This window comes from Coregonus clupeaformis, unplaced genomic scaffold, assembly GCF_020615455.1.
Source record: "Coregonus clupeaformis isolate EN_2021a unplaced genomic scaffold, ASM2061545v1 scaf0560, whole genome shotgun sequence".
Classification (NCBI taxonomy): domain Eukaryota; kingdom Metazoa; phylum Chordata; class Actinopteri; order Salmoniformes; family Salmonidae; genus Coregonus; species Coregonus clupeaformis.
This window is the reverse complement of record NW_025534015.1, coordinates 15,997-39,752: the sequence shown is the minus strand read 5'-3', so window position 1 is coordinate 39,752 and position 23,756 is coordinate 15,997. Positions and strand designations below refer to the sequence as shown.

Sequence of the window (23,756 nt, the reverse complement as noted above, 5' to 3'; positions counted from 1 at the left end):
GTTGAGAAGCAACAGTTGAGATAGAGTTCAGGTGCAAAAATATATATATTTTACAGTGAAGGTGATGAAGACTGGATCCAGAGGTTATATTTACAAAAATGTACAGATTATACCATATACCATGACCATGTCTGGTAACTGCTAGTGGTGAAGGAGAACAGGCTACAGAGGTAGTGGAGGAGTTTACTCAGAAGGGCTTTATATATGAACACATACCAATGTAGCTGTCTGCCCATGTAAAATGAGGTCTAGCCCACCATTTGATACAAGGTGCAATGGTGGGTGAGCGACTTGGCATTTGTAACAAAGCACAAGGATGCATGATAGACTGAGTCCAGACTTTGTAGCACAGAGGAGGCTTCATGCATGTACATTAAGTTACCATCATTAATTACTGAAAGAAAAGTGGCTTGAACAAGGCTTGTTGCGTAAAAATAGAAACCCAATATATGTTTAAGTTTCCTCACAAGATTATCCATATGAACTTTGTAGTACAGCTTATTGTTCAACCATATACCTAGGTATTTGTAGGATGACACCTTTTTTTATGGAGCTAAAATAGAGCCCCGGGGTACACCTCTAGTAATCTAAAAGGAAGCTAGACTTGGGATTCTCAGCATAGACGCATTGTGTTCTGTCTGCGAGATAGTTTCTTAACCAGATGACAGCCCCTTCAATGAGACCAACGTTATTGAGTCTGGTTAGCAACAGTTTGTGGTCAACAAAAGCCAGATTGAACCCCACACAGGATGTTGTTTCAAGTAGGAATTTATTTAGCTGAGAGTTAACTAGAGATTCAAATACTTTTTACCATTTATTTGAGGAAGAGCACTGCATTTCCAATTTTTGGCACGCATGTCACGGTTTCGGCCGAGGCTGCTCCTCCTCCTTGCTCGGGCAGGCTTCGGCGTTCGTCGTCCCCGGAGTACTAGCTGCCACCGTTGTATGTTATCGATGTTTGTTTGGTTTTGTCTTCCTTGTACACCTGTTTCCTTTTAGTGTTAATTATGTCTCCTATAAGTTTCTCGTTTTGTTAGTCGTGAGTTGTGTGTAATTGTTCCGCCTGTCTTTTGGTGCTGCTCTTTTTGCCTATTATATGTTTAGGACCGTCGCACTGTTTTCGGTGCGCTGTTAGTATTTTGGTGTTTTACGCACTGCTGCGTAATCGTTCAGCCTCCGGGTTTGTTGAGGCCCATTTCGTTGATTCCTACACCACATCAACATCAGCCGCTTGACAACGTAGAAGAATGTTCTCCCTCGTCTGTAGAATAATTAAACGATTTAGAACATGTTCCTCTGTAAATTGCTGCAATACAAGGACCCTTTTTTATGGGAAGTTGTAAATGGAAGACTTCCTTTTTCTAAAGGCAGTGTATATTTAACAGTTTGCAGTGGCAGTGATGATTTTGACTGCACAAGGTATTTAATGAGTGTGGATCATTGAAGGTGGTAGTGTAGTTATCTTCCATGTGACTAGGACACCAGATATCACCACCACCAGCATGCCCAGAGGAACCAGTAGGACTTTTAGATCTATGGAACTGATGGTGAAAGTCTGTTTATTGTAAAATATTGTCCATAAAAGATATAAGATAATACAATTTTTTTAACTTATAATTTTTCCAATATAGTCATTATAGAATGAATACTTACTATGCTTTCTCCACATCTTCCATGTGACTAGGACACCAGATATCACCACCACCAACATGCCCAGAGGAATCAGTAGGACTTTTAGATCTATGGAACTGATGGTGAAAGTCTGTTTATTGTAAAATAAAGTCCATGAAACATCATAGATAAATAGACATCTTTGTGCTGCTATGACTAAATGGAATTATTTGTTGAGCTTTTCACACTTTTCATGTGTGGAACTTGACCATACAATAATAGAATGCTACTACTTCTGCAAACCACAGAGACATGAGGAAGTGGTAAATGTCTCTATGACAACTGTGTCTTGGCCTATACTCGGTGTGAAAACATTTAAGGAAGATGTTTTTGTGCCCTGAGCTCTAGTGTGAAAACCAGAAAAAGTTACATACCTTCATATTTCTATTGCCATCCATTTGGAAGGGTAAGTGTTAAATACAGCTGAATGAGTGATAATTACCTCATGGTGTCCTTCTCCTTGCCCCTCTCAGAACCTTGGACTGTGTTGTCAGTCTGAACAGGCTCAGCAGTTGGAGAGAAAGAGGATTGTTCAGTGGTTGGAGCTTGGGTTGCTGTGAGGTAAAAACAACAATGGTATTATGACTGGTGTACCAGAGAGACACAGGGTAGACTGAACTGTAACAAGACACTGTGGCTAAGCTATGACCTTCTTGTACAGTTTATGTCATTTACTCCAACATGTGGGTTTTACTTAGTTTTAGCACTGTTGAGTTCAAACCAATGTTAGGACTACTGTAATCAGGTTATAATCCAATTTGTTTCAGATGATAATCAAGCAAGACTGAATAAAACAAGGTTATTACTTTAAAAACCCTAGAGTCGATTGATGCACCGGTGTGTCAATCTAAGTGACATAATAAAAAAATCCCCATAAAAATCTGTCTGTTGAAGCTAAAGATATCTTCTATATCTGATATTGTGTCAATCCAAAGCATCTGCCTGTGTCGCAATTCCGGCGGTGAAAAGATTCCAAGATGGCATAGCAGTGCGGTCGTGTATTATGTTGTGTCCTCGTGTAAATAGCCTGTTTCTTGTTGTTTTTTCCGTATATATTTCTCTCTCACTTTCCATCCTTAACCATATATACTTTCCTGCAACCCGCCTCACCCAATGTGGAACAGATTCTATTATTTCCCACTCAACCTGCCTCAGATAGCATCCTTGTCCCACCCCCCATACACGCGGAGACCGGCTCAATCGGTACCTCCAGTGATGCTATCTCTTTCATCGTTACCCAATGCTTAGGTGTACCTCCACTGTACTCATATCCTTCCATATCCTTGTCTGTACATAATGCCCTGAATCTATTCTACAATGCCCGGAAATCTGCCCGTGTATGCTCTGTACCCAACGCACTAGAAGACCAGTTCTTAAAGCCTTTAGCCTTATACTTGTTATATTCCTCCTCTGTTCCTCTGGTGATGTAGAGGTTAACCCAGGCCCCTGTAGCCCCCAGTATCACTCATACTCCCCAGGCGCTATCATTTTTTGACTTCTGTAACCGTAAAAGCATTGGTTTCTTGCATGTTAACATCAGAAGCCTCCTCCCAAAGCTTGAGTTATTCACTGCGTTAGCACACTCTGCCAACCCTGATGTTCTAGCAGTGTCTGAATCCTGTCTTAGGAAGGCCACCAAAAATTCAGAAATGTCCATCCTGAATTACAACATTTTCCGTCTAGATAGAACTACCAAAGGGGGCGGAGTTGCAATCTACTGTAGAGATAGCCTGCAGAGCTCTATCATACTATCCAGGTCTGTGCCCAAACAGTTTGAGCTTCTACTTCAAAAAAATCCACCTTTCCAGAAATAAGTCTCTCACTGTTGACGCTTGCTACAGACCCCCTCAGCCCCCAGTTGTGCCCTGGACACCATATGTGAATTGCTTGCCCCCAATCTATCCTCAGAGTTCGTACTGCTTGGTGACCAAAACTGGGATATGCTTAACACCCCGGCCGCCCTACAATCTAAACAAATTATCAAGGAACCTACCAGGTACAACCCAAAATCCGTAAACATGGGCACCCTCATAGATATCATCCTGACTAATTTACCCTCTAAATACACCTCCGCTGTCTTCAACCAGGATCTCAGCGATCACTGCCTCATTGCCTGCGTCTGTAATGGGTCTGCGGTCAAACAATCACCCCTCATCACTGTCAAACGCTCCCTAAAACACTTCAGCGAGCAGGCCTTTCTAATTGACTTGGCCCGGGTATCCTGGATGGATATTGACCTCATTCCGTCAGTAAAGGATGCCTGGATGATCTTCAAAAGTGCTTTCCTCTCCATCTTAAATAAGCATGCCCCATTCAAAAAATTCAGAACTAAGAACAGATATAGCCCCTGGTTCACCCCAGACTTGACTGCCCTTGACCAGCACAAAAACATCCTGTGGCGTACTGCATTAGCATCGAACAGCCCCCGCGATATGCAACTTTTCAGGGAAGTCAGGAACCAATATACACAATCAGTTAGGAAAGCAAAGGCTAGCTTTTTTAAACAGACTCCAAAAAGTTTTGGGACACTGTAAAGTCCATGGAGAATAAGAGCACCTCCTCCCAGCTACCCACTGCAATGAGGCTAGGAAACACTGTCACCACCAATAAATCTACGATAATCGAGAATTTCAATAAGAATTTTGCTACGGCTGGCCATGCTTTCCACCTGGCTACCCCTACCCCGGCCACCAGCTCTGCACCCTCCGCTGCAACTTGCCCATGCCCCCCCCGCTTCTCCTTCACCCAAATTCAGATAGCTGATGTCCTGAAAGAGCTGCAAAATCTGGACCCTTACACATCAGCTGGGCTAGACAATCTGGACCCTTTCTTTCTAATATTAGCCGCCAAAATTGTCACAACCCCTATTACTAGCCTGTTCAACCTCTCTTTCGTATCGTCTGAGATCCCCAGAGATTGGAAAGCTGCCGCGGTCATCCCCCTCTTCAAAGGGGGTGACACTCTAGATCCAAACTGTTACAGACCTATATACATCCTACCCTGCCTTTCGAAAGTATTTGAAGGCCAAGTTAACAAACAGATCACCGACCACTTCAAATCCCACCGTACCTTCTCCGCTATTCAATCTGGTTTCCGAGCTGGTCATGGGTGCACCTCAGCCACGCTCAAGGTCCTAAACGATATAATAACCGCGATTGATAAAAGACAGTACTGTGCAGCCGTCTTCATCGACCTGGCCAAGGCATTTGACTCTGTCAATCACCGCATTCTTATTGGCAGACTAAATAGCCTTGGTTTCTCAACTGACTGCCTCGCCTCGGAGGGCCTGTTGTCTGGACCTCTGTCAGTCTCTATGGGGGTGCCACAGGGTTCAATTCTCGGGCCGACTCTATTCTCTGTGTATATCAATGATGTCGCTTTTGCTGCTGGTGACTCACAGATTCACCTCTACGCAGACGACACCATTTTGTATACATCTGGCCCTTCATTGGACACTGTGTTAACAAACCTCCAAATGAGCTTCAATGCCATACACCACTCCTTCCGTGGCCTCCAACTGCTCTTAAACACTAGTAAAACTAAATGCATGCTCTTCAATCGAACGCTGCTTGCTCCCGCCCGCCCGACTAGAATCACTACTCTTGGCGGGTCTGAATTAGAATATGTGGACAACTACAAATACCTTGGTGTCTGGTTAGACCGTAAACTCTCCTTCCAGAATCACATTAAGCATCTCCAATCCAAAGTTAAATCTAGAATCCTTCACTCCTGCTGCTAAATATGCCCTCGTAAACTGACTATCCTACCGATCCTTGACTTCGGCGATGTCATGTACAAAATAGCTTCCAACACTCAACTCAGCAAATTAGATATAGTCTATCACAGTGCCATCCGTTTTGTCACCAAAGCCCCATATGCTACCCACCAATGTGACCTGTACGCTCTCGTTGGCTGGCCCTCACTACATATTCGAAATTGGGCCCACCTGGCTTGACGAGAGTTAATCCGTTTCACTGCTGTCTGGGCTCCAAATTCCGGTGGTCAGTAAGAATCCGGAATGGATGGACTGCGCCCTCCAGCCTGTGTCTCCATTCCTGCAGATCGAGGACCACCGCCAACAGCTCCCTGTCTCCCACTCCATAGTTCATCTCTGCGGGGGTAAGCTTTTTAGAGAAAAAGGCACAGGGATACATTTTCTCTGGCTTACCGTGCCGCTGGGAGAGGACCGCACCCACGGACTCCTCCGATGCGTCCATCTCCAGGATGAAAGGACAAGATGGATCTGGGTGTTTTAGGATGGGCGCTGTGGTGAACCTCTCCTTCGGCCTCTTGAAGACAGCGTCAGCCTCAGGGTTCCAGGCCAGCATCTGAGGCCCACCCTTAAGGAGAGAGGTGGGCGGGGCGGCTATGGCGCTGAAGGACCTGATGAAACGCCGGTAGAAATTAGCGAAGCCCAGGAAGCTCTGTTGGCCCTTGATGGCGGTGGGAACCAGCCATGACCTGACGGCGTCCGTCTTCACTCCTTCAATGAACACCCCCTGAGGACTGATCTGGTATCCCAGGAAGGAGATGGCCTGTTGGTGGAATTCACATTTCTCCCCTTCACCAACAGGCTGTGTTCCCTGAGGCGGAATAGGACAGCTCGGATGTCCCTGACGTGCTCCTCGAACGTAGCCGAGTAGATCAGGATATCGTCGATGTACACCACCACCTGTCTACTCAGCATGTCCTGGAACACGTCATTGACGAAGGACTGGAACACATTGGCGAGGCCGTAGGGCATGACACAGTATTCATAGTGGCCTGAGGTAGTGCTTAATGCCGTCTTCCACTTCGTCTCCTTCCCGGATTCGGATCAGGTTGTAGGCACTCCTCAGGTCCAACTTGGAAAAGTACCGGGCCCCTCGTAGCTGCTCAACGGCCGACGGAACCAGAGGGAGGGGGTACTGGTACTTGGTGGTGACTGCGTTCAGCCCCCTGTAGTCAACGCATGGTCTCAGTCCTCCGTCTTTTTTTGCCAAGAAGAAGAAGCTGACGGAGGCAGGAGAGGTAGAGCGTCTGATGAACCCCAGTTTCAGGGTCTCCGCCACATACTTCTCCATGGCCTCAGTCTCCTCCATGGAAACTTAACAATGACACAGAGAAATAACAAAGATAGAGTAAACGACACGAAGCTAAACAATAAATATATATAAATAAATAAACAATCACACACAACATCATCCAGAACAGTCCAGGGGCTAAATAGGAGTGGTGATGAGATGATGAGGTGCAGGTGAGCTGGAGTTGATTAGGGTGCGTTGGGTTTCCATTCCGGTGTTGCCGAGGTGGTGCGCTCAGACCGGTGGCTCAGTAGACCGGCGAATCAGAGCGCCGGAGGGGAGCAACAGGAGGAGACGTGACATTAACAAAAAAGTCCATACCAGAGGTGGCCAACCTTCCTCCACTCCCTGATCTACTGGGTGAGCAGACTTCTATTCCAGCGTAGCAATAATACACATTATTATCAACTCATTAGGTTTGATAAGTTGAATCAGGTGTGTTAGTGCTGGGCTGGAACAGAAGCCTGCACACCCAGCATACCTCCAGGAGAAGGATTGGCCTGCTACAGTTGTAATAAGTTTGCAGACTACATTGTGTGACTTTTAACTGTATTGTAGTATACAACATTAGCTAACATACGTACACATACTACCCATGGCATACAAGGATGTGCCAGCAGTCTCTTGGGACATTCATTGGGACCTCTTCATCCGCATACAGGCTTTCACAGCTCTTCATATCTGAGGACAGACATCACAAAGAAACAGGCTTCATTTTATTACAATTAGACAGCCCTGACTATTATCTCCTTGTCTGTCTTCATAGTTTTCATCTCTAGGACTAGAACACCAGAATATTTGCTTAATGTCATCCCACAACCTGCCCTGTCTAACTAGCTAGTACACCTACTCTCTTTTCTGACAGCTGGAGCAGAAAATCATTTCACCCTCTTCCATTGCTGTTATCTACAAATGCATTTGGAGCATGAGTTTTTAATTTACAATGATAAATATGCATCAAGATAACAAGCTAATATGATGTTAACTAGCTGTAGTATGTACGGTTAGCTAACAAGCAGCGCATTAGCCTACACACAGTGGCCTGCAGTACCTAGCTAGCTAATAATACATAAAAAAAAACAAAAAAAAAACATTGTCAAAAATGTTTTGAAATATATTTAGCTACTTACTTGAATAGGTTCACGCCTACGCCCATGCACACAAAGCGTTTTGTTCTACAACCCTCACAAGTGTCATGGGACTCGTCTGAAGGTAACCGGTACCGGTTGAACAAAATTATTATATTTCTTTACTGTATTTTTTTCTATTTATGAATGTCTTATTCAATGTTTTTCACAGGCTATAGTAGTAATTCAATTCAATAGCCAAATTCAATATTTTAGCAAATAATTTCTTTATACCTAAAGGGGTCCTAAAATTCAAAATCAAATAGCAAAATGATCCATAGTATGACCATCTTAAAACAATTGTCAACCCCCCACGACTTAGACTTTTAAGAATTAATTCTACAGTATCTGATTGCTCTCTACTCACTGGTCATAGTGGTGGTACTTTGTGTGGTTGTTTGTCGTCTGACAGTGATGTGAACAGTCATCATAAGGTCTCCCACTCTACACCTGTACCAGCCAGTGTTATCCATCTTCAGACCACTCATAGTCACCGTTAAGACTTTTCCTCTGGTGGCATCAGTGGTCTGCTGTAGGGTCACTGATGTTCCATCTAGAGTCCCCAAATTCCCCCACATACAGGAGATACTGTCACCAATCCTGCACCACTTCCTATTTCCAGTGTCACTATAGTAACAATTTACCATGACACTCCCTCCTTCAACTCCAGTCACCTCCAGTTGGTCCACATAGAGTTCTGGAGTACCTGAACACAGAGGTACTGTCACCAAAGACAGTCTTGAGTGATCAAGTGTTTTTTTGTAACAACTGACTACAAATATCATAATCATGATATGATGGATAGAGAACAGAAAGTAGACATATACCAACATTCCTCATGTCAACTTCAACTATAATAGTGATGGAGTAAAAATGCATTATTGTCTTGAGGAATCTAGTGAAGTAAAAGTTAAATAGTGAAGTACATATACCCCAAAAAACAACTTAAGTAGTACTTCAAAGTATTTTTTACTAAAGTACTTTATACCAGTGGGCAGTGTCCGATAGTAGCTAGGCTAACTCACAACAAAATGAAGATTGCCTGGCTACAATGGGGTAGGGATCTGAAGAGCACACCGTTCTCTATTAATGAGCGATTTCCCCATGAAATAGTAGAGAGACGAAGTCTCAAAAGGCTCCAAACAGAGAAGCAGAATGTTCTTCTGGTGGTTGATAAGTTGTATGTAAACAAGTCATTGTTCAAGGATTGGAAGATTACAACGTGGCTGTGAATGATACCTCATGCTGAAGTAGTCCTCAATAGGCCTACACATTGCACCGCACTACACATTACAATCCTATTTTTATGCATGATGGACTCATCCTTTTTTACTCATACAATACAGAACCTTGGCCTATGTGGACTTAAAATTAAGTTTAGATTAATGGGACGTTTTTGTTTATTTTGAAGACTGCACAGGCGTTAAATTGGAAAAACCAACGTTGGGTTTTGAGTTTGATCTGATACAAGTTAATTGTAGAGATTGGGGTATATTATGGCTTGAATGCTGTTGTACTGTGTTGCCCTTTTGCCGGATGTGAATCGGAACTAATAGAATTTAAGACAATATATATTGACAGCTCTGTGGGGCTCGGATAGGATAAAGTATTGATATAGGAAGAGGGTTAATGACCTGTCTAGGTTCTCTACTGGAATAGGACTATACAATCTATAAAAAATGGTGTCACTATCTTTTTAACACCATTTAAACAATACATTTTAATTTAAAAAATGCAAAGGACATATTATTATTCCGATACACACCGGATAATGGGTTGGGTGTTGTCAACAGGGTCTGTTAACTCTGCTAGCGCGCGGCTGGCTCGTTAACACTGGATTAAACCAATTATAGCCTAAATTAATCAGCCAATTAATCAGTGTATGATCTTATTATTCGTATCTAAGAACCATTTGCTTTGCTAATTAGAGACTAATGTTAGCTAGTTAACATTGAACCTGGTTTGTTAGCGACCTGCAGATTCATGCAGGGTAGTAACATCATGAGTTGGGATTATGGTTCATTGTTTACCTAGCTAGCTAGCTAAATGTCTTACCAAAAGACTCCACTATGCAAGCAACCATTTTGGGTGCGTTCGTAAATTCAGTCTGAGTATGCCAGAGCATAGGTGAACGGAATGAGTAGGTGTGTCCAACTCAACAGTGCTAATACTAAGTTAAAATCCACATGTTGGGGTAAATTAAATAAGCTGGACAAGAAGAACATATCTTAGCCACAATGTCTTGTTACAGTTCAGTCTACCCTGTGTCTCTCTGGTACACCAGTCATAATACCATTGTTGTTTTTACCTCACAGCAACCCACGCTCCAACCACTGAACAATCCTCTTTCTCTCCAACTGCTGAGCCTGTTCAGACTGACAACACAGTCCAAGGACCTGAGAGGGTCAAGGAGAAGGACAACATGAGGTAATTATCACTAATTCAGCTGTATTTCACATTTATTTTTCCAAATGGATGGCTATAGAAATAGGAAGAAAGGTAACATTTTCTGTTTTCACAAAAGTTTAGGGCACAAAACTCCCTCCTTAAACGTTTTCACACCAAGTATAGGCCAAGACACTGTTATAGAGACATTTATTGCTACTGCCTCATATCTCTGTGGTTTGTAGAAGTAGCAGCATTATTCACATTAAAAGGTGTGAAGAGCTGAACAAACATTTCCATTTTGTCATAGCAGCAGAAAAAACATAACAGAAAATAGAAAATGTTATGGAATGTATTTGACAATAAACATAGTATTTTACCATCAGTTCCATAGAACTAAAAGTCCTACTGATTCCTCTGGGCATGTTGGTGTTGGTGATAGCTTGTGTCCTAGTCACATGGAAGATGTGGAGAAAGCATAGTAAGTATTCATTCTATAATGACTGTAATGAAAAAGTGATACGTTTGATTTTGGAGATATTTTCATGAGACAATACATATTTTCCTTAAAGACATTACATTTTTACATTTTAGTCATTTAGCAGACGCTCTTATCCAGAGCGACTTACAGGTAGTGAATGCATACATTCTTTTTATTATTTAACAAACCCACAACCCTGACATTGCAAACGCCATGCTCTACCAACTGAGCTACATCCCTGCCGGCCGTTCCCTCCCATACCCTGGACGACGCTGGGCCAATTGTGCGCCGCCCCATGGGTCTCCCAGTCGCGGCCAACTACGACAGAGCCTGGATTCGAACCAGGATCTCTAGTGGCACAGCTAGCACTGCGATGCAGTGCCTTAGACCACTGCGCCACTCGGGAGACCTGTATTAGCCTATGTTATAACCAATGTATCTTGACATAAGAGGAGTAGACTCAAAAATATAACTCTTCTATGATTCACGTATTCAGTATTATTCTAGTGTATCTCAGAGGTCTCTAATAATGCATCTCTCTTTCTTTATTCCAGAGGACAATAAGGCCATTGACCAGACAACAAACACCTCAGTGGTAGGCTACACTCATGTTCCTCTCATCTGACTCAAGGCCTTATGGGTAAGACCCTGTCTGTGAAAAATGCTGGACTCGGCCATGGACAGGACATGGACATCAGATGGACTTAAATCACACATTAGCTCTTCAGCTACAGCTTCATGTCCATTGTAACAGTACAATTTATATATGTTAACTCTATATTTACAGTCAATGAAACATACCCAGGACTGTAGAGACAGTGTGATTTCAGTTTCTATAAGTGGTTTGCTTGGTAGAGCTAAAAATCGGATCTGTAGTGAGGTCAGTGGTTAAGGTGTTGTGATTTCCTGTTGAGCTTTGCAGACACAGTAGGCCTATGTTGCTTCTCTGTCCTGTTCCTATTTAACCTGACTGACACTGTTTGAGAGGAAGAATGCTCATATCTTAATGTTGTTAAAACAAATACATGCCTTATATTGTGGATTATGTAAATATCCAAAGGTATCTCATACATGTAGACTGATGATGAGCTTTTATCATCAACCCCCTTTGTGTGTTTCTACCACCAGGACCCATTTCCTACCAATGGTGATGATGTGACTTACAGCACTGTCGTCCCCAAGAGGAGGAACCAGCTAAATGTACAGACCAAGGTAAGGCTGCTTTTCTGATCAACTATGATGTTAATAGATTAAGTTGTAGCTTGTACTGTCAGCTATGTGGCAGACTAGTGGGGTTAGAAATGAATTCACATATTTGTGAGACTCTGAAAATGTGTTATGCTGTAAACACATGTTTGTTTTAATGTCTTTATATATCTCTTTCCCGTTTCAGCTATTCTGTTTCCAATCCTTGAACAATGACTTGTTTACGTACAATTTATGGACCACCAGAAGAACATTCTGCTTCTCTGTTTGGAGCATTTTGAAAGTGGGATACAGGGAACTTCGTTTCTCCACTATTTCATGGGGAAATCGCTCATTTATAAAGAACGGTGCTTTTCAGATCCCTACCCCGTTGTAGCCAGGCAAACTTAATTTTGTAGTGAGTTAGCCTAGCTACTATCAGACAGTGCCCACTGGTATAAAGTACTTTAGTAAAAAAATACTTTGAAGTACTACTTAAGTTGTTTTTGGGGTATATGTACTTCACTATTTAACTTTTACTTCACTAGATATTCAAGATAATAATGTCATTTTGACTCCATCCACTTTCCCTGACACCCAAAAGTACTTGTTACATTTTGAATGCTTAGCAGGACAGGAAAATTGTACAATTCACACACTTATCAAGAGAACATCCCTAGTCATCCCTACTGCCTCTGATCTGGCAGACTCACTAAACAGACCTGCTTCATTGGTAAATGATGTCTGAGTGTTGGTGTGGAGACAAACAAAGAGGTGTAGTGGGTTCTCACTCAAAAATATGGAGCATAAAGCTTACTTCATTATTCAATGTTTAAAATGCATTTACTCCATCTGATTTGCTAATATAAGGAATTTGAAATTATTTATACTTTTACATTTGATACTTAATTACATTTTAGCAATTAATTACATGTACTTTTGAAACTTAAGTATATTTTTACAAATACTTTTAGACTTTTACTCAAGTAGTACTGTATTTTACTGGGTAACTTTCACTTTTACTTGAGTATTATTCTATTAAGGTATCTTTACTTTTACTCAAGTATCACAATTGGGTACTTTTTCCACCACTGACGGTGTCTTCTCTCCCCTCTGCCACCAAAACACTGAGCCCTTTGAAAATAAATTGTATCCACCTTTTCCTCCATCTTGAGATTACGTGTCATGAAAACCTTTAACTTTATCCTCAGTTGCCTGATAGTTTTAGTTTTCATCCTCCTTTATTCCCATTATGACAATATAATTCTTCATACTTCTGCACTTCAGACCAAGTAATTCTGTTTTCATTGTGTTATTGTCACGGTTTCGGCCGAGGCTGCTCCTCCTCCTTGTTCGGGCAGGCTTCGGCGGTCGTCGTCTCCGGAGTACTAGCTGCCACCGTTCTATGTTTCATGTTCGTTTGGTTTTGTCTGTTTGTAACACCTGTCCCTTGTTTGTGTTGGATTGTGTTCCCTATTTAGTTTCGTTTATTCGGGTCAGGTGTTATGTGTGATTGTTATTGTCAGCTTGCCTCCGAGGAGTTTTCTCTCGCTTTGTTGTTATTTCGAGAGTTCAGCACTGCGTGCGCTTTTTCTTGTTTTCCGCACTGTGTGTTGTGCGTAATTGTTCGTGCCGCCCGGTTGGGTTGGCGACTCATTCCTGTTTTGGAAAGTACTAAAGTCTGTTGAAGAACATCCTTGTCCCTGCGCTTGATTCCCTTCACTACATCCACACGCAACACTCTGACAGAATCACACATCATCCATGGAATCAGCAGGAGCGACCGCGCCAACAGCAAGCCTGGAGGAACGTCTCCGTGGACAGGAGGACCGGATTCACCAGGTCTGTCATGCCCTGGAGGGGGTGATGAACACTCTCCACCGATGGGAAACCAGCGGGGTACCCACGACCCCACCTGCCGAACCATCCCCATCGGTCAGTCTTCCTGTCCCATCTCCGGAACCCAGTGGGATTCGGCTCTCGCTCCCGAGGGCGTACGACGGCTCTGCTGCCGGGTGTCAAGGGTTCCTGCTGCCTTGGAATTCCGGACTCTAGCGGCCGATGCAGGGTGGAATGAGCGGGCCCTTATAGACCACTTCCGTTGCAGCCTCCGGGGAGGACGTCCAGCGAGAGTTGGCGTGCAGGGACACCTCGTTGACGTTTGACCAACTTGTCGACATGGCCATTCGGCTGGATACCCTGCTCGCCACCCGTGGGACGTCCCGGGTGGGGGTTCGCCCATTCCACTCTCCAGCACCTCCGAGCCGAGCCCTATGGAGCTCAGGGGTGCTGGCGCTAGAGAACGGAGGAGTAGGAACCCGAGGGGGGGCCGTTCCCTGCACTAACTGTGGCCGTGGAGGGCACACCGCGGCTGGGTGTTGGGGAGGGTCCCCCGGTGGAGGAGAAGGCAGGTCAGGCATTGGGGGGTCCCCCCAGGTGAGTAGGCGCCCTACTTACCCAGAGCTTTCTGTCGTTCACCTAACCTTGCCTGTTTGTTTTCCACAGGTTGCACCTCGTTCCCAGCATAAGGCGCTGGTAGATTCAGGCGCAGCTGGGAATTTTGTAGATCGCCAGTTTTGTATAGAGTTAGGGATTCCCCTCCTTCCAGTTGATAAGCCTTTCCCTGTTCATGCCCTAGATAGCCGTCCGTTAGGGTCTGGGTTGATTAGGGAGGTCACAGCACCCCTTAAAATGAGGGCGCAGGAGGGTCATGAGGAGACGATTCAGCTCTATCTGATTGACTCTCCTGCGTATCCGGTAGTGCTGGGCCTTCCCTGGTTGATGACCCATGACCCTACTATTATGTGGTGAGAGAAAGCTCTTAAAGGGTGGTCTGCCCAGTGTGAGGGGCGGTGTCTGGGTGTTTCCATAGGGGCGACCTCGGTGGAAAGTCCGAATCTAATGCCAGCACTGCATATTCCCCAGTATGAGGATTTGAAACTGGTGTTTAGTAAAACTAGGGCGGCGCAGCTGCCGCCTCATAGACGGGGGATTGTGCGATAGATCTCCAGTCAGGAGCAGCTCTCCCGTGGAGCCATGTGTATCCCTTGTCTCAAGAGGAGAGGAAGGCAATGGAGACGTACATCGCTGAGTCTCTGAGACAGGGATACATACGGGCCTCCACTTCACCCGCTTCCTCGAGTTTCTTTTTGTGAAGAAGAAGGATGGAGGTCTGCGCCCGTGTATTGATTACCGCGGTCTCAATCAGATTACGGTGAAGTACAGCTATCCACTTCCTCTGATTGCGACTATGACGGAGTCATTGCACGGTGCGCAGTTCTTTACAAAATTGGATCTCAGGAGCGCATATAACTTGGTGCGCATTAGAGAGGGCGATGAATGGAAGACAGCGTTTAGCACGACTTCCGGACACTACGAGTATGTAGTCATGCCATATGGGTTAATGAATGCTCCCTCAGTCTTCCAATCCTTCGTCGATGAGATTTTCCGGGACATGCAGGGACAGGGAGTAGTCGTGTACATCGACGATATTCTGGTGTACAGTCCTACCCGAGCAGAGCATGTAGCCCTGGTGCGCCGAGTATTGAGGAGGCTGTTGGAGCATGACCTATATGTCAAGGCAGAGAAATGTCTGTTTTTTCAGAAGTCGGTCTCCTTTCTGGGTTATCAGTTGTCTGCGTCAGGGGGTGAAGATGGAGGTAGACCGGGTGTCAGCTGTGCGTTATTGGCAGACCCCAACCACTGTGAAGGAGGTGCAACAGTTCTTGGGTTTAGCAAATTATTACCGGAGGTTTATCCGGGGGTTTTGGACAGGTGGCAGCTTCCATAACGTCTCTGTTGAAGGGGGGTCTGGTGCGCTTGCGGTGGTCAGCTGAGGCGGACAGGGCTTTTGGGAAACTGAAGGACCTGTTTACCTCGGCGCCGGTGTTGGCGCATCCGGATCCCTCTTTACCTTTCCAGGTAGAGGTGGACGCGCCAGAGGCCGGTATAGGGGCCGTTCTTTCCCAACGTTCTGGCACACCACCTAAACTCCGTCCCTGTGCGTTTTATTCTAAAAAGCTCAGTCCGGCGGAGCGGAATTATGACGTAGGAGACAGGGAGCTGTTAGCCATGGTACAAGCCCTAAAGGTGTGGCGGCATTGGCTCGAGGGGGCTCAACACCCTTTCCTCATTCTAACTGACCATCGTAACCTGGAATACATCCGGGCAGCTAGGAGACTGAATCCTCGCCAGGCCCGCTGGACTATGTTTCTAGCCCGGTTTGTGTTTAAAATCACTTACATCCCTGGGTCCCAGAACGGGAAGGCAGATGCTCTGTCTCGGCGGTATGACGCGGAGGAGAGGTCCGTTGAGCCCACGCCCATACTACCAGAGTCTTGTCTGGTTGCACCGGTGGTGTGGGAGGTTGATGCCGAGATCGAGCGGGCGTTACGCACCCGACCCAAGTCCTCCACAGTGTCCAGTGGGTCGGACGACGCTTCCGCTCGAGGTACGCGATCGCCTCATTTGTTGGGCTCATCGTCCCCCTCCTCTGGCCATCCGGGTATCGGCCGGACAGTGCACTGCCTTAGCACAAAGTACTGGTGGCCAACGTTAGCTAGGGATGTGAGGATTTATGTCTCCTCCTGTTCGGTGTGTGCCCAGTGTAAGGCGCCCAGACATTTGCCCAGGGGTAAGCTACAACCCCTGCCTATTCCACAACGACTCTGGTCCCACCTCTCGGTGGATTTTGTTACCGACCTTCCCCCTCACAGGGGAATACTACCATCCTGGTCATTGTGGATCGGTTCTCGAAGGCCTGTCGTCTCCTTCCCATGCCGGGTCTACCCACTGCCCTACAGACCGCTGAGGCTCTGTTTACCCATGTCTTCCGGCATTACGGGGTACCCGAGGATATAGTGTCTGACCGAGGCCCCCAGTTCACCTCCAGAGTGTGGAGAGCGTTTATGGAACGGTTGGGGGTTTCGGTAAGCCTTACCTCGGGTTACCACCCGGAGAGTAATGGGCAGGTTGAACGTGTTAACCAGGAGGTGGGTAGGTTTCTGAGGTCTTATTGCCAGGGCCGGCCGGAGGAGTGGGCGAGATACGTTCCGTGGGCCGAAATGGCACAGAACTCTCTCCGCCACTCCTCCACCCAACTAACCCCTTTCCAGTGTGTGTTAGGGTACCAGCCGGTTCTGGCACCTTGGCACGAGAGCCAGATCGAGGCCCCTGCGGTGGATGAATGGGTACGGCGCTCGGAGGAAACATGGAACGCTGCCCACGTACATCTGCAGCGGGCCATCCGTCGGCAGAAAACGAGCGCCAATCTCCACCGCAGTGAGGGGCCTGTGTACGCACCTGGAGATCGAGTCTGGCTCTCGACCAGAAACCTGCCCCTCCGCCTGCCCTGCCGGAAGCTGGGTCGGCGGTTTGTGGGGCCATTCAAAGTCCTGAGGAGGTTGAACGAGGTGTGTTACAGGTTAGAACTGCCTATTGACTATAGGAATATTAACCCCTCGTTCCATGTGTCTCTCCTCAGGCCGGTGGTAGCTGGTCCACTCCAGGAGTATGAGATAGAGGAGACTCCTCCGCCCCGTTGGACATCGAGGGGGCTCCGGCGTACACTGTGAGGTCCATCCTTGATTCGAGACGCCGGATGGGTGGTCTTCAATATCTCGTGGAGTGGGAGGGGTACGGCCCGGAGGAGCGGTGCTGGGTGCCAAGGAGGGACATATTGGACCAGTCCCTGCTGACCGAGTTCCATCGGGGTCATCCTGCGCGCCCTGCTCCGCGTCGTCCGGGTCGTCCCCGAGCCCCGGGTCGGCGCACGGCTGGAGCCGCGCGTCAAGGGGGGTACTGTCACGGTTTCGCCGAGGCTGCTCCTCCTCCTTGTTCGGGCAGGCTTCGGCGGTCGTCGTCTCCGGAGTACTAGCTGCCACCGTTCTATGTTTCATGTTCGTTTGGTTTTGTCTGTTTGTAACACCTGTCCCTTGTTTGTGTTGGATTGTGTTCCCTATTTAGTTTCGTTTATTCGGGTCAGGTGTTATGTGTGATTGTTATTGTCAGCTTGCCTCCGAGGAGTTTTCTCTCTCGTTTGTTGTTATTTCGAGAGTTCAGACTGCGTGCGCTTTTTCTTGTTTTCCGCACTGTGTGTTGTGCGTAATTGTTCGTGCCGCCCGGTTGGGTTGGCGACTCATTCCTGTTTTGGAAAGTACTAAAGTCTGTTGAAGAACATCCTTGTCCCTGCGCTTGATTCCCTTCACTACATCCACACGCAACACTCTGACAGTTATTATCATACCATAGCCTCTCAGTAGTGCAGGGTTCCCCAACTGGTGGCCCGTGGCCAGACTTTGGTCCACGTGGGATTTTATTTGGCTCCCAAATTTTTCAGAGCAAAATAAAGTATATATATTTTTTTTATTGTTGGACATAAAATACTGTAAAAAGACCAGCAAATCAGCTCCAAGTGTTTTACATTTTGTAAGTCTGTTCCAAAGTATTACCACGCAAAATAGAAAGATATATGTAATTGTTTACAAATATTTACAGATGACAAAAATGACAAAAAACATTCCAACTCCTCCTGAATAGAGTTTTGCACCAGAGTTTTAAACTCACTGAGGGGCGCTAGAACGTCAAGGTGAAGCATACTTTGCAGACTATTCCATGCCTCTGGTGCACAATAGAAACAGGTGGTCTTGTCTAACTGGGTAACGGCCCTGGGAACTTTAAGTATCAACCACCTAGTAGACCGTTTCTGGTAACTGCTAGTGGTGAACGAGAACAGGCTACAGAGGTAGAGGAGAAGTTTACCCAGAAGGGCTTTATATATGAACACATACCAACGTAGCTGTCTGCCCATGTAAAATGAGTTTCTAGCCCACCATTTGATACAAGGTGCAATGATGGGTGAGCGACTTGGCATTTGTAACAAACACAAGGATGCGTGATAGACTGAGTATAGTCTCTGTAGCACAGTGGAGGCTTAATGCATGTACATTAAGTCACTATAATTAATTACTGAAAGAAAAGTAGCTTGAACAAGCCCTGTTGCGAAAAAATAAAAACCCAATTTCAGTTTAAACTTCTTCACAAGATTATTCATATGAACTTTGTAGTACAACTTCTTGGTCAACCAAATACCTAGGTATTTGTAGGATGACAAATTTTTTTATGGAGCTAAAATAGAGCCCCGGGTACACCTCTAGTAATCTAAAAAGGAAGCTAGACTTGGGATTCTCAGCATAGACGCATTGTGTTCTGTCTGTGAGATAGTTTCTAAACCAGTTGACAGCCCCTTCAATGTTATTGAGTCTGGCTATCAACAGTTTGTGGTCAACAAAAAGCCAGACTGAACCCTACACAGGATGTTGTTTCAAGTAGGAATTTATTTAGCTGAGAGTTCACTAGAGATTCAATAGTTATTTACATCTGAAGGGTCTCCACCCTTTAGTAGGGGTTGAACATATGCTGATTTCCAAATATTGGGTATTGAATATGTTGTTGTTTTTATTAATACATTTTTTTAAATGTATTCTTAATCATTAACAGTTCAAGCATATATGGTGCTTGCATGCACACACAACTCAGAAACAATGTATTTGGGCAGACACAACTTTCTAAGAATATATTAATAGATTTTAAAGTTTATTAACAAAGCACACATTTTCTTTACATATAGAGCAGACAGAATAGTACAGTAAGACTATGATTCAGTAAATTAGATCAACTATGAAACAAATCATATATGGGCAATAACATATGGACTAAAATGTCAAATTAGTTCAAAGACATAGGTAAAATGTACCATAAATGAACAGTTTCTTATTTTGTGTGTTTTATCCCTGAAAAAGCAGGTGCAAGAAGTAAATCTGTCCCTTAGTCTCACCAGAGAGACCTGTCTGGTTTCTACTCATCCTCAGTTTTACCTTGGAGTCAGTTTCCCCCGAACTTCACCTCAGAGTCAGTTTGCCCTGAACTTCACCACAGAGTCAGTTTGCCCTGTACTTCACCACAGCAATGATGGTTCACAGGGGGAAGAGCACTGCATTACCAATTTTTGGCTTGTAGAAGAATGTTCTCTCCTGTCTGTAGAATAATTAAAAGATTTAGAACATGTTCCTTTGTAAATTGCTGGAATACAATGACCATTTTTTAAGGGGAATTGTAAAGGGAAGACTTCCTTTTGCTAAAGGCAGTGTATATTTAACAGTTTGCAGCGGCAGTGATGATTTTGACTGCACAAGGTATTTAATGATCATTGAAGGTGGTAGTGTAGTTATCTTCCATGTAACTAGAACACCAGATATCACCACCACCAGCATGCCCAGAGGAACCAGTAGGACTTTTAGATCTATGGAACTGATGGTGAAAGTCTGTTTATTGCCAAATGCAGTCCATAAAATATCACAAATAAATATATATTTGTTTAGGATATTTTTTGTGCTGCTATGACAAAATGGAAATGTTTGTTCAGCTCTTCACACCTTTAATGTGTGAAACTTGGCCATACAAGAATAGAATGCTGCTACTTCTACAAACAACAGAGATATGAGAAAGTGATAAATGTCTCTATGACAACAGTGTCTTGGCCTATACTCGGTACGTATTTCTATTGCCATCCATTTGGAAGAGTAGTTATTAAATACAGCTGAATGAGTGATAATTACCTCATGGTGTCCTTCTCCTTGACCTTCTCAGGTCCTTGGACTGTGTTGTCAGTCTGAACAGGCTCAGCAGTTGGAGAGAAAGAGGATTGTTCAGTGGTTGGAGCTTGGGTTGCTGTGGAGGTAAAAACAATAATAGTATTATGACTGGTGTACCAGAGAGACACAGGGTAGACTGAACTGTAACAAGACACTGTGGCTAAGCTATGACCTTCTTGTACAGTTTATGTCATTTACTCCAACATGTGGGTTTTACTTCGTTTTATCACTGTTGAGTTCAAACCAATAGTAGGACCACTGTAATCAGGTTATAATCCAATTTCTTCCATGATTTAGGGTTTCCACCACTTCCAAATTCGCCCCCATTCATTTTCATCGGGAGCATGCAGAGCAATGCCCAGGGGATTGTGGGAAGGTAAGCCGTGCGAACCCTGCTAGCGGTACGATAGAAAAAGTTCAGCTCTGCTGTACTTTATGCAAATTACACCCGGCCACCCCTGCCGTTAACTTATCATGTGAGGAGCAGATGTTTGCTTGAAAATCTTCTGTTCTTGAAACAGTTCCGCCGGTCATTAGTTCCAGGCATGAGCAACCAAAAAAGATGGAAGAAAGCCAATCTTCTGTTCTTGAAACAGTTCCGCCGGTCATTAGTTCCAGGCATGCGCAACCAAAAAAGATGGAAGAAAGCCAATCATCGCTTTTTTTCCCAATTCTATATGAGTTTGCTTTGCCAGAATACAGAGACAAAATCATAAGGTCAATGGCATAGAGGAGGATTGCAGAGATTGTTGGAGTTGATGGTGGGTGAAGAGAGATTTGCACAACGTTTGCTTGTGCTGCTAGCTAGCTATGAACATCAAGCAACCTAAACCTCAAAACTGTGATCAAAGCCACCGTTTGTAAATGTGTTGAGTAAATTAAATTGTGAAATTTGCCCACCAAAGGATATAAAATCAGCAGTAACACGCATTATAACATTGTATATGATACAGTAAGCATGAATTTCCCATGTAATATGCTACCAATTGGATTATGGTATCTTAACATTATGATTCTCATATATTATAGCTTATGGCTCTTTCATGATACTGGTGTCATGACATTGATGATTAAAGGCCTACATGCACATGAATGGGTACTTTGGGTAAAGGAAATTGTGGCTTTGACTTGCAAACATTGTCGTGCAAATCTCTCTTTACCCATCATCAACACTAACATCTCTGCAGACCTCCTCCATGCCATTGACCTTCTGATTTTGTCTCTGTATTCTACAATCATTCTCAGCAAATAAATGAGGTAGAATTACGAGGTAGAATTATAATGCTCTCCACGCCACATTATTTTCCTTTTTGATATTTGTAATTAGCCTACAAAGCCAGCTGCTTATTTTCATGTACAGTACTGTACCTAGCATACAATGGTTGGATTTGCAGTAAACAATTTCATGTTAGAAAAATGTATTGTATTGTAGTATACAACATTTGCTAACATACGTATACATTCAACCCATGGCATACAAGGATGTGGCAGCAGTCTCTTGGGACATTCATTGGGACCTCTTCATCTGTAGACAGGCTTTCACAGCTCTCCATATCTGAGGACAGACATCACAAAGAAACAGGCTTCATTTTATTACAATTAGACAGCCCTGACTATTATCTCCTTGTCTGTCTTCATAGTTTTCATCTCTAGGACTAGAACGCCAGAATATTTGCATAATGTCATCCCACAACCTGCCCTGTCTAACTAGCTAGTACACCTACTCTCTTTTCTGACAGCTGGAGCAGAAAATCCTTTCACCCTCTTCCATTGCTGTTATCTACAAATGCATTTGGAGCATGAGTTTTTAATTTACAATGATGAATAGGCATCAAGATAACAAGCTAATATGACGTTAACTGTAGTATGTAAGGTTAGCTAACAAGCAGCTCATTAGCCTACACACAGTGGCCTGCTGTACCTAGCTAGCTAATAATACATCCGTTTTTTTAAATTTTATTTTATGCAAAATGTACTTAGCTACTTACTTGAATAGATTCACGCCCACACCCACAAAGCGTTTTGCTCTACAACCCCCACAAGTGTCATGGGACTCGTCTGAAGGTAACCGGTACCGGTTGAACAAAATTATTGAAAGTATATATTTCTTTACTGTATTTTTTTCCATTTATGAATGTCTTATTCAATGTGTTTCTCAGGCTATTGTAGTAAAGGCCAAATTCAATATTTTAGCAAATCATTTTTTTTATACCTAAAGGGGTCCAAAAATTCAATTTCAAATAGCAAAATGATCCATAGTATGACCATCTTAAAACAATTGTCAACCCCCCACGACTTAGACTTTTAAGAATTAAATATAGAGTATCTGATTTCTCTCTACTCACTGGTCATAGTGGTGGGCCTTTGTGTGGTGGTTTGTCGTCTGACAGCTATGTGAACAGAGTCCTCTGGGTCAAGATCAGGCATGGTCACAGTGATCGTTTGCTGGTTGATGTTGTAGTATATTAAAATTATGTCTTTGTTAACGGTTTTTCATGAAGAAATGGAAGGTTGATTATTGCTATCCAGAGGGAAGGTTTTAGCGTGACGTCACATATGACAAACAGGAAGTGGGTGGTAAGATACGGGGATTGAACAGTAGAGGGAGCTATTCAACTCTTGGAAGGCTATATAAAGGGGGGAGCAACGACGGAGAGTTAGAATGCAGCAAGATTTAATTGGGTCTGGTTCTCCGGACATTGTGTCTGTACTTACGCTGGAACCTCGTGGTTTGAATAAAGGCCTTTGAACACGATCCAGTCTAAGCAGACTCTTTTAATTGATGGTAACACCTACGATTGACGTATACTACATTTGGAGGCACTGCTGAGATATTGATTGCATCGTTGTTGGTCCCTTTCCTGGATTCGCGAGGTGACTACTGGCCAAGCCGGCTCTAAAGGTGAGAGATTGCTCACAAAGAAATTTGGCCATTGGTTATCCCGCTGATTCATGAGAGGGCTTTGACGGTGTACAGTTAAAAGTACTTGGGTTATGGTTGATGTGGTGTTGCTGTCGATTCGGAGTCTGATAATAAATATTCTAAATTTGGTTGATGGGTAACGGGGGAATAATAGCATGTTTAGGACAATGGATTGGTAGAGAATAAAGGTTGGAAGATATCTGCATAGTTAGGGCACCGTGAATACGGAAAAGACCTCGAAACGGGGCGACTCGTAATAATTCTTATTAT

The 23,756-nt window shown here is 44.3% G+C and overlaps 1 long non-coding RNA gene across 2 annotated transcripts; it reads right to left on the bottom strand.

The window, feature by feature from the left end:
• Positions 1-1,238: 1,238 nt before the first annotated feature.
• On the bottom strand, positions 1,239-22,952 carry LOC121582003. 2 transcript variants are annotated; one of them, XR_006003303.2, is made up of 3 exons: positions 22,909-22,952; positions 20,528-20,639; positions 1,239-1,261 (listed from the first exon to the last, which is right to left on the bottom strand). It is a non-coding gene; the product is annotated as an uncharacterized LOC121582003 (long non-coding RNA). The 2 variants fall into 2 exon arrangements; XR_006003301.2 differs by lacking the exon at positions 22,909-22,952 and adding an exon at positions 22,018-22,199.
• Between the last annotated feature and the right edge of the window lie 804 nt (positions 22,953-23,756).